This window comes from Saccopteryx leptura, chromosome 10 (assembly GCF_036850995.1).
Source record: "Saccopteryx leptura isolate mSacLep1 chromosome 10, mSacLep1_pri_phased_curated, whole genome shotgun sequence".
Taxonomy (NCBI): domain Eukaryota; kingdom Metazoa; phylum Chordata; class Mammalia; order Chiroptera; family Emballonuridae; genus Saccopteryx; species Saccopteryx leptura.
Genome location: NC_089512.1, coordinates 7,506,267 through 7,517,476, shown reverse-complemented (window position 1 = coordinate 7,517,476; position 11,210 = coordinate 7,506,267). Strand labels below are relative to the sequence as shown.

The 11,210-nt window shown below is 47.8% G+C and overlaps 1 pseudogene; it reads right to left on the bottom strand.

The window, feature by feature from the left end:
- Window positions 1–7,441: 7,441 nt before the first annotated feature.
- Window positions 7,442–8,135, bottom strand: LOC136382129 (ADP-ribosylation factor 3 pseudogene; annotated as a pseudogene).
- Window positions 8,136–11,210: the final 3,075 nt, after the last annotated feature.

Below are 11,210 nucleotides of genomic sequence, written 5' to 3'. Positions count from 1 at the left end.
TTCGCGGTAATAGCTGCTCTCTGGGCACCGCCGCTGCCTCGCCCCCCTTTCCTAGTTGGCGCCAAATGGAACTCACCAATCAGTAAGTGACTCCTCCCCCTCGCTCCCGAATGGCAACTAGGCTGAACCAATAAGATGGGGGAAGGGAGCAGCTCGCGGGACTCTGCGAGGTCACCGGCTCTCCGAAAGGGGTGGGGCCTAGGGGACCCGAGCTGTTCTGAATGAGAGCGGGCTCAGAGGTCAATGAAAACTCCCAGCAGAACCTGCGAGGCGCGGATCGAGACCGAAAGTCCGCTCTTAACCGGTTGCATGCTGGGGAGTGTAGTTCTCACCCCGCGCGGCCGCCTTGTCGCTTTCCGGCCCCGTTGGGCGACAGCAGCATCGCCTCTGCCCGGCGTTCCACACCGGAATGTGGAGGCTAGAGAAGGCCTTCCGGGCCACTGCAGGCCAGGCGGAGCCCGGCCTTGCAGTACTGTGGGTCCCTCTCTTCCGCCCGGGCTTCCATGCCCCGATTTTATAACGAGGGGCAACTTAATGACCCACTGACGGCGGTGCCCTCCGAACGAACATCAGGGCCCAATTCCCGAGCGCTTAACGCTCACCGCAAGCCGGCGGTTCAAGACCCTGCGGGCTGAGCCGACCACAAACTGCTGCCCACACGAGACTTGGACCCTGCGATACAGTGTTCTTGGCTCACCGACATTTTAGCTCATCCTTTGTTTTCTGGGAATCAGTTCCTTCTCTCCCACCCTTTCTTAGGCGATTGGGAGCTTCTAGAGAGCAATACCATAAATATAATAATAGCGAACACATTCAACGCTTATGTGCCAGACACTCTTCCAAATGTTTATCAATTTTTTTTTAAAGGTTGACTAAAGAGTTGAGGGTGATTTTTACTATGATTAGGACCATCTTCAATAGTGAAACGGAGCTAAAGAAAAAGCATAATTTAACCAAGTCCTTTTCCCCATTCGCTTAGGTGTGCCCTCCAAAGTCCTAGCGCAGCAGGAGGGGAAGGGAAGAACCTCACTGTGAACTAGGAGGTCTGAGTTCTTACCTGCTTCTGCTTTAAGACACGTCAAGTTCAGCTCTTCATGCCGTCCCTACTGAAAGCCTGCCATTTTGCTAGACCAGAACAGACAGGGTCAATATTTTAGTGGGAAATGCTGGAATGCCCTCCTCACAGCTATACCCACTTCACTCAGCTAACACCCATGCTCCCCAAGAAAGCTATATACTCAGATACCCTGACTGATATATTCCCCTGTTATTATCCACCTTCCAGGCGCCATGTGATTACTTTTGTTTCTCTGATTATTTGGTCAAGATGAGTCCACTCAAATGAATATAACCTCAAAAGGGTAAGGATTCTGTCATTCCTTTTCTCTACTATGGTACCACCAGTGTCTGCCGGGTTCAGGGAACCCCTCAGTACATGAAGGGTGAATACATGCTGCAAAGAAAAAGTGTGAATATTCGCTTTGAGAGTGTTTAAGAAAGGAATCTGAGCTGGCCTGGTTTGTCAAGAATTTTTAGTTTATTGATTTTCAGAGAGAGAGGAAAGGGAAGAGAGTGAGAGAAACATTGGTTTGTTGTTCCACTTATTCATGCCGTCATTGGCTGATTCTTGTAAGTACCCTGACTGAGGATTGAACCTACAACCTTGGTGTATGGGGAGGATACTCTAACCAAATGAGCTACCTGGCCAGGCAGGATAAATCTCTAGGATGGGGAGGAAAAAGTGCTCTGAGGCTAGGAGTGCCCTGTGTGTGACAGGGAGCAAGTGGGAGAAGAGGAGCTCGGGGAGGGCCCAAAGTCTGGAGTGAGGAAGGAGGGGCAGGCCCCTTCTTCCCTGAGAAGGAAGAAACTAAAAGAATACAAGGGAAAGGAGCCAGCAGGGGTAACCAAGTCAGGTAGTGATAATTAACTACGTGCCATAGTTCTCTAAATGGGTGCTTAGAGTCACTTACAACACAAAGCAAGAATAGCAGGATCTGTATGTAGCTATGACCAATGATCTGGAAGCCCCTTCCCCCTTGCTGACTCCACCGAAAATTCCCCTCCTCTCTCCTGGAGTCCTGGGAAACCTTAAACAAAGAAATCACGTGCCCATTGCTTAGATACTGTAAATCTAATTCGGGGAGCCCGTGTTTTAGAGCTACAAGTCCCATGCGCTCTGCTGGCTTTAATAAATTCTTCCTTCATTAATAAAGTTATCTGAGTGTCTATCCTCTGTCGGGCCACTTCCTGCTATACAGTAGGGGCTTGTAGACCCACATCCTGGAACTTGAACTTTATCTCTCAAGGGCAATGGGAAACAATTGAAAGGCTTACATTTACATTTAAAAAATATAACCCTCCCTGGCCAGGTTGGTCAGTTGGTTAGACAATTTTAGGGTGCACCAAGGTTGTGGCTTTGAGCCCCAGTCAGGGCACATACAAGAATGAACCAGTGAATGCATAAATAAGTAGAACAAAATCGATGTTCCTCTTTCCTTCCCTTCCTCTCTCTTTAAAATCAATAAATAAAAAAATTTAAGAAAATATTAACATTAAAAAATAATAGCCTGACCCATGGTGGCGCAGTGGATAAAGTGTTGACCTGGAATGCTGAGGTCATCTGTTCGAACCCCGGGCTTTCCTGGTCAAGGCACATATGGGAGTTGATGCTTCCTGCTCCTCCCCCTGTTCTCTCTATCTCTTTCCTTTCTCTCTCTCTCTCTAAAAATGAATAATAATAAAAAAATAATAATAATAATAAAATAGCCTGACCTGTGGTGGTATAGTGGATACAGTATTGACCTAGAATGCTGAGGTTGTGGGTTTGAAACCCCAGGCTTGCCTGGTCAAGGCACATACATAGTAGAAGCAACTACTATGAGTTGATACTTCTTACTCCCCACCTCCTTTCTCTTTCTCTTTCTCTTTCCTCTCTAAAATGAATAAAATTACATTTATCACCCAGATTCATGTTGTGAAGTTTTGCCTGCATGTAGTCAAGAACCCACATACTACTGGCTGGCCCTGGGGCCAGGTCCCCTGTCTGGTAACAAAACAACCTTGCCCTGGCTGGGGATCAACATCCCTGTTCTTGTCTACTCATTCAACAAGTGCATTGGGACAAACCCAATGCTTGAAATAAAATCCCACAATTCCTACCTTCAAGGGGCTCACCTCTGCCAGATACTATCTCTCAGAACACTCCTTATAATAATGACAGTGCTGTCATTTGTGCAGGGGTTGATGGGACCTGGAGGAGAGGCAGGAGATTGAGACTGGGAAGGCTGGAGGGGAGGGAGAGGGGGAACATTCCAAAGGAGATTAAAGCTACTGAAGCTTGAAGGCTTCCCTTCCTGGAAAAGGGGAATTTAGGGTGGGCTGAGATGGGGTGCTTTGTAAGGAGAGGAAAGAACCCAGAGAAGCCAGGTATCGAGAACAGCACTTTCTGGGAACCACTTCTGAGTCCTAGAATGGGCACATGAGAATGGTTGTGAGGGACCCTAGTGGGAGAAAGGGGACAGTTCTTTTTTTTTAAATTTTTTAAGACTTTATTTATTTTAAAGAGAAGAGAGAGAGAGAGAGACAGAGAGAGAAGGGGAGAGGAGTAGGAAACATCAACTCCCATATGTGCAACATCAACTCCCATACCAGGCAAACCCAAGGGTTTGAATGGGCGACCTCAGCGTTCCAAGTTGACACTTTATCCACTGTGCCACCACAGGTGAGGCAAGGGGACAGTTCTTGAAGGACTTCGAACTTCCTGAAGGGTTTGGCCTTATCCTGCAGATAGTAGAGGGTGTGGAGAATGGGTGATAATAGGATCAGAATTGCCTCCCGGTAGGTGGAGGAGGAGCGGGCAAACCTGAGGAGGGGGCCATACAAGTAATCCTGGGAGAGAAAGCCTGAGCTGAGGTGGGGGGGGGGGGGGGGCGGGGCCTCAGCAATGGCAGTAAGAGAATGACTTTGGAAGTCCTGAGGAGGCAGAGCTGATTGGGTTTTGGTTACCGAGTGTCAGCTGGGGATGGGGAGGGAGCAGTCTAGAAAGATTCCAAGGTAATGATTTAAGCACCTGAGTGGATGGTACCATGATTTCAGCAATAGGCCTCACAGTTCTTGGAGGAATTTAATGAACTCAGTTTTGTGCTTGTGTTCTGTCTGGGGTTGGCACTCAGGAGAAAGATCTGGGGTTCATTAGCCTGAGGGTGGTAATGTCCACTGAGTGTATGCAGAGAGTGTTTTAGGAGACTGGGTCTGGGAGCACCAGCACTGAAGCCTGGAAGTAGCAGAGGCCCATGAAGGTGGCACGGCAGGAGGCCTAATGGGAGGAGTGCCAGGCCATGGTTCAGACCTGCACTGAAAAAAGTCGCCGAAGTTGGCCAAATGAAGGTCATGTTGAATGGGAGGTGAGGAAGTAGCCACAGGTAGGCTCTGGGGAGGCAAGAGATAGCACAGAAGGTACAATATAGGCCCTGGCCACTCGGCTGAGCCTAGGAGGCATCGGCCAGGCATGTACAAGTCCCAGGTTCGATTCCCGGTCAGGGCACACAGGAGAAGCGCCCATCTGCTGCTTCTGCACCCCTCTCCCTTCTTTCTCTCTCTCCTTATTCTTCTTATCCTGCAGCCATGAACTGAATGGTTTGAGCAAGTTGGCCTGGGCTCTGAGGATGGCTCCATTGCCTCCACCTCAGGCACTGAAATAGCTCTGTTTGGAGCAATGGAGCAGCGGCGCCAGATGGGCAGAGCATCACCTGGTAGAGCGCTTGCCGGGTGGATCCCGGTCAGGGTGTATGCGGGAGTCAATCTCTCTGCCTCCCTGCCTCTCATTTAATAAAAACAAAAAAAAAAGAAAAAAGTAACTTTAAAAATGAAGGTATGGCCCTGGCCGGTTGGCTCAGCGGTAGAGCGTCGGCCTAGCGTGCGGAGGACCCGGGTTCGATTCCCGGCCAGGGCACACAGGAGAAGCGCCCATTTGCTTCTCCACCCCTCCGCCACGCCTTCCTCTCTGTCTCTCTCTTCCCCTCCCACAGCCAAGGCTCCATTGGAGCAAAAGATGGCCCGGGCGCTGGGGATGGCTCTGTGGCCTCTGCCCCAGGCACTAGAGTGGCTCTGGTCGCAACATGGAGACGCCCAGGATGGTCGCAACATGGCGACGCCCAGGATGGGCAGAGCATCGCCCCATGGTGGGCGTGCCAGGTGGATCCCGGTCGGGCGCATGTGGGAGCCTGTCTGACTGTCTCTCCCTGTTTCCAGCTTCAGAAAAATGAAAAAAAAAAAAAATACAACACAATAAAAAATGAAGGTATGGTACAGTTCATAAGTGGGCCAAAAAGCACTTAAACAAATATTCAGTCTGACCAGGCGGTGGTGCAGTGGATAGAGCGTCGGACTGGGATGCGGAGGACCCAGGTTCGAGACCCCGAGGTCACCAGCTTGAGCGCGGGCTCATCTGGTTTGAGCAAAAGCTCACCAGCTAGGACCCAAGGTCGCTGGCTCCAGCAAGGGGTTACTCGGTCTGCTGAAGGCCCGCGGTCAAGGCACATATGAGAAAGCAATCAATGTACAACTACGGTGTCACAACGAAAGGCTGATGATTGATGCTTCTCATCTCTCTCCGTTCCTGTCTGTCTGTCTCTGTCTATCCCTCTGACTCACTCTCTGTCTCTGTAATAAATAAATAAATAAATAAATAAAAATTTAAAAAAACAAAACAACTAAAGAACCTCAATGAAGATTTGATGTTTCTCATCTCTCTCCCTTTCTGTCTGTTTGTCTCTCTGACTCTGTCTCTGCCACAAAAAATAAAATAAAATAAAATATTCAGCCTGACCTGTGGTGGTGCAGTGGATAAAGTGTTGACCTGGAAATGCTGAGGTTGCCAGTTCAAAACCCTGGGCTCACCTGGTCAAGGCACATATGGGACTTGATTCTTCCTGCTCCTCCCCCCTTCTCTCTCTTCCCTAAAATGAATGAATAAATAAATAATTGAATAAAATGAAAAAATTAAAAATAAATAAATAAAAATAAAATATTCATTTTGGCCCTAAGCAGAGAACAATCCAAAGGCCAATCAACAATAGAATGGGTAAGTAGAGGTTCATTGTTTCACAGAGCAGTAAAAAGAAAACATTATGAATGAGTCTCACAATTGATGTTGAGCATAAGCCAGACACAAAAGAATACATACTATTTGATTCTATTGATATGTTTTAAAAATGAAAAGACTGCTATTTAATTGTTGGTGATAGGCCTGACCTGTGGTGGTGCAGTGGATAAAGCATCGACCTGGAAATGCTGAGGTCGCTGGTTCTGAAACCCTGGGCTTGCCTGTTCAAGGCACATATGGGAGTTGATGCTTCCAGCTCCTCCCCCCTTCTCTCTCTCTCTGACTCTCCTCTCTCTCTCTCTCTCTCTCCCTCTCTTCTCTAAAATGAATAAATAAAAATTTTAAAAAATTTACATCAAATGTAATTGTTGGTGATAGAAGTTGGGCCAAGAGGAAGACTTTTGTGAACTTGTCACATTCTTTAATTTTTCTTTTTTTTTTGTTATAACAGAGTCTATTTAGAAAGTTGCAGAGGCCAGAGGTGGTGAAAGTGAGCCAGCTGGGCTCCCTAGGCTCAGGAAACAAGTCACAGAGGCCAAAGAAGGGCCCTTGGAGCTCAAGAGAGAGAAAGGCAAAGGTAAGGCCCCTTACCTTTGGGAGAAGAAGCAGGAAGGGAACGGCACAGGCACTCCAGAGAGGGAGAGAGCACACCAAGTCACCATTTCTTTCTTTTCTCTGACAGAGAGAGGGACAGACAGAGGCAGACAAGCAGGAAAGGAGAGAGATGAGAAGCATCAATTCTTTCTGCAGCACCTTAGCTGTTCATTGATTGCTTTCTCATATGTGCTTTGACTGCGGGCCTTCAGCAGACCGAGTTACCCCTTGCTCAAGCCACCAACCTTGAGTCCAAGCTGGTGAGCTTTTTGCTCAAAACAGTTGAGCCCGCGCTCAAGCTGGCGACCTTGGGGTCTCGAACTTGGGTCCTTCGCATCCCAATCTGACGTTCTATCCACTGCGCCACCGCCTGGTCAGGCTGATATATATATTTCAATCAAGTATTTGTTATTAATAATAAAACTGCCCTGGCCGGGTAGCTCAGTTGGTTAGAGCATCACCCTGATACACCAGAGTTTTAGGTTTGATCCTGTTGGTCAAATAAGTTTTGTTTGTTTTTTTAATCTGGTAAATTGGAATGATTCATCATCGGGACAGCATTTGGGGACTGGTCATGGGCAGGGGAAAGGAGGGGAGGCAGGAGAGACAAGGCTCTTGTTGGGCATGTGGACATGATCCCCAGGGCCCTGCCCACAATGGCAACAGGAAGGAAGGGGTAGGGCTGGGAAGGGAGACAGTAGGTGTCAGGGGTGAATGGGGTGGTCAGATAGGGCTGCCTGGCTCTCACTGCTTGTTTTTGAGCTGATTGGCCAGCCAGTCCAGGTCTTTGTACAGCCCGTCCCCACTGGTGGCACAGGTAGCCTGAATGTACCAGTTGCGATGACCCAGGGAATGCAGGCCCAGCTTGTCTGTGATCTCAGCAGCATTCGTAGCATTAGGCAAATCCTGTTTGTTCGCAAAGACAAGGAGCACAGCCTCCCGGAGCTCATCCTCTGCCAGCATCCTCATCAGCTCCTCCCGGGCCTCATTTACTCGCTCTCAATCATTGCTGTCGACCACAAATATCAACCCTTGGGTGTTCTGGAAGTAATGTCTCCAGAGAGGCCGAATCCTGTCCTGACCACTCGCATCCCAAACTGTGAAGCTGATGTTCTTGTACTCCACTGTCTCCACGTTGAACCCACTGGTAGGGATTGTGGTGACAACCTCCCCCAGTTTCAGCTTATACAAGATCGGGGTCTTTCCTGCGGCACCCAGGCCCGCCATCAGGATGTGCATCTCCTTCTTCCCAATCAGGCTCTTGAGATTTCCAAAGATATTACCCATGATCACACCAGCTGCTTTCTGAAGACAGTAGAGGCCAAGTGGGGACAGTGGCAGTCAGGTTTTAGCCCGGTCCTTGGGATGGAGGACTTGATCCTGTTCCGGCTTCCAAGCTCCCCCGCTGCAGCCGCGGCTTCCTCCCCCGCAGGTTCCGCTCGGCTCCCGCTCAGCTCCCTCAGCAGATCGGCTCCCCTGGCCCAGCTCCCTGATTGCCTCCTTCCTTCCTTCTCCAAATAAGTTTTTAAATATGATATATGTTTGCTCACTTATAGTTTGCATTGGGTGTGGGGACAGGCTGTAAGCAGGCAGGGTGGTTATAACCTAGCCCTAAGCCTTAGTTTTAAGACTAAGCTTTTCCCCACTCTCTTGATTGTTGCATGATAGGGGGTGGTGCACTCTCATGAGGAATCCTATTATGCCTCAGATAAGTGACTTTGTATCAGAGACTTCCTTGTTCGTATATTGGATTAAAGATTTTGATTTCTACACTATAGAGTGGGGCAGACCGGGAGTTGCTCTCTCTTGGTTCCTGAGATTAGCTTTAGAGAGGAGAGCAGAGAAAGGCCATGTGGAGAGAGAGGAGAAGCAGCCAAGATGGTGGAGTGCTGAAGGAGAAGCCAGTTTGTGCAGAGAGAAGGAGATGGGGAACAGAGGTGAATGAGCTAGAAACCTTTGATTCTAGGAAACTTGGATAAGTCAGTGGCTTTGGGAGCCCTGAATAGAAAGGGAAGTGTTTTCCCACTGTGTTTTTTTTTTTGTTTGTTTGTTTTTTTACAGAGACAGAGTCAGAGAGAGGGATAGATAGGGACAGACAGACAGGAACAGAGAGAGATGAGAAGCATCAATCATCAGCTTTTCGTTGCGACACCTTAGTTGTTCATTGATTGCTTTCTCATATGTGCCTTGACTGTGGGACTACAGCAGAGCCAGTGACCCCTTGCTCAAGCCAGCAACCTTGGGTCCAAGCTGGTGAGCTTTTGCTCAAACCAGATGAGCCTGCGTTCAAGCTGGTGACCTCGGGGTCTCAAACTTGGGTCCTCCACATCCCAGTCCAATGCTCTATAAACTGCGCCACCGCCTGGTCAGGCTCCACTGTGTGAAATTTTTGCCCGCCGGGTGCAAGCTAGGATTACAGCAAATGGCCCACCAGTTCTTGCTCCATTGTTTCATTACCATCTGTCCGAATCTAATAAAAACCTGCATGGGCCAGGCAGCTGTGATGGTGGCCGCGGCTACTGGCTTTACAATCCCCAGATAAGATACATACAAAAATCAACCAATAAATGCATAGATGGCTGGAACAACAATTAATGTTTCTTTCTCTCATCCTCCCTCTCTACAGTCAATAAATAAAAGATTTAGAAAAATGATAATGAAACTGAGACAGGATAATAAGAAGCTTGGAAAATTCCTTGGCAAGTAGATTGGGGAAACTGAGAAAAATACCTGAATAAACTGGCTAAGCAATTTACAAGGAGATACTGAAGATCACCTCCCTAAAGATACCATCTAAACCTCAATTGTATTTGGCTCCAGGCCATGGGGCAGCCCCAGATGGGGTAGCAGTTGTTGCTGCCACCCTGGCCTGGGGCTGGCCCTGGTAGGGGATGAAAAGAACACCTGGAAAAGCTAATGAATCTTCTATTGAAACCCTCTCCTCAACTCCCACTCTTAAAAACCCCTCAAAACAGCCTGACCAGGTGGTGGTGCAGTGGATAGAGTGTCGGACTGGGATGTGGAGGAGGTCGCCAGCTTGAGCATGGGACCATCTGGTTTGAGCAAGGCTCATCAGCTTAACCCCAAGGTCGCAGGCTCGAGCAAGGGGTCACTTGGTCTGCTGTAGCCCTAGGTCAAGGCACATAAGAGAAATCAATCAATGAAGAACTAAGGAGCTGCAAAGAAGAATTGATGTTTCTCATCTCTCTTTCTTCTTGTCTGTCTGTCCCTCTCTCTCTGACTCTGTCTCTGCCACACACAAAAAAAACCCCCACCAAAAATAAAACCCCTCGCCTGACCAGGCGGTGGTGCAGTGAATAGAGCGTCAGACTGGGATGCGGAAGGACCCAGGTTCGAGACCCCGAGGTCACCAGCTTGGACCCAAGGTCACTGGCTCCAGCAAGGAGTTATTCAGTCTGCTGAAGGCCCCCGGTCAAGGCACATATGAGAAAGCAATCTATGAACAGCTAAGGTGTCGCAACGTGCAACGAAAAACTAAATGATTGATGCTTCTCATCTCTCCGTTCCTGTCTGTCTGTCCCTGTCATCCCTCTCTCTGACTCTGTCTCTGGAAAAAATAAAAATAAAAAATTGGGAGTGGGGCCATCAGAACTAAAAGTTTGTTTAAAAAAATAATAATAAATAAATAAATAAATAAACCCCCTCAAAACAAAGGACTCAGCATAGTTCCCCCTTTCCTTCAAATTTCTCAATATTTCAGTAGCTTTTCTCAGACATATTTTTTTGGTTTAAAAATAAGTTTACTTAATTTTAAACGAAGGTTAATATGGTTTTTTAAATAAAAAGACAACATACTTATTAAAAATGAGCCTGACCTGTGGTGGCGCAGTGGATAAAGCGTCAACCTGGAAACACTGAGGTTGCCAGTTCAAAACCCTGGCTTGCCTGGTCAAGGCACATATGGGAGTTGATGCTTCCTGCTCCTCCCCCTTCTCTCTCTCTCTCTTTCTCTCTCCCTCCCCCCCTAAAATGAATAATTAAATAAATAAAAAATTAAAATTAAAAATGATAGGTCTCAGGTTTGCAAGGCCCCCTGTTCTCTGACTTCCCAGTATAGGCTCCTTTCGTTCCCATAAATTTTCTAGAGAGCAGAGGCAGCCTGGCTAGGCTCTCCTGTTGCTTCTGCTATTCTAGGCCTTGTTTTACTGTCCCCAGATTTTTTTTTAATTGTCCCCAGCTTTAATAAACTTACTTTCAATATCACCTGTAATACCTGTGTTGGTCAATAAATAAGTAGGACAACAAATCAATGTTTCTTTCTCCCTCTGTCTCTAAAATCAATAAATAATAATGAAACGACCTTCCCCTGACCCCACTTTGCCCTCCAGCTGTATTCCTTCCCTTTGCAGCGAAACTCTTAAAAACTGTTTGTTGTCTCTAATCTCTCTCCTCCCATTCTCTCTCTCTTTTTTTTATTTAACAAAAAAATTGTAGCAGAGACAGAGAGTCAGAGAGAGGGACAGACAGACGGGAAGGGAGAGAGATGAGAAAC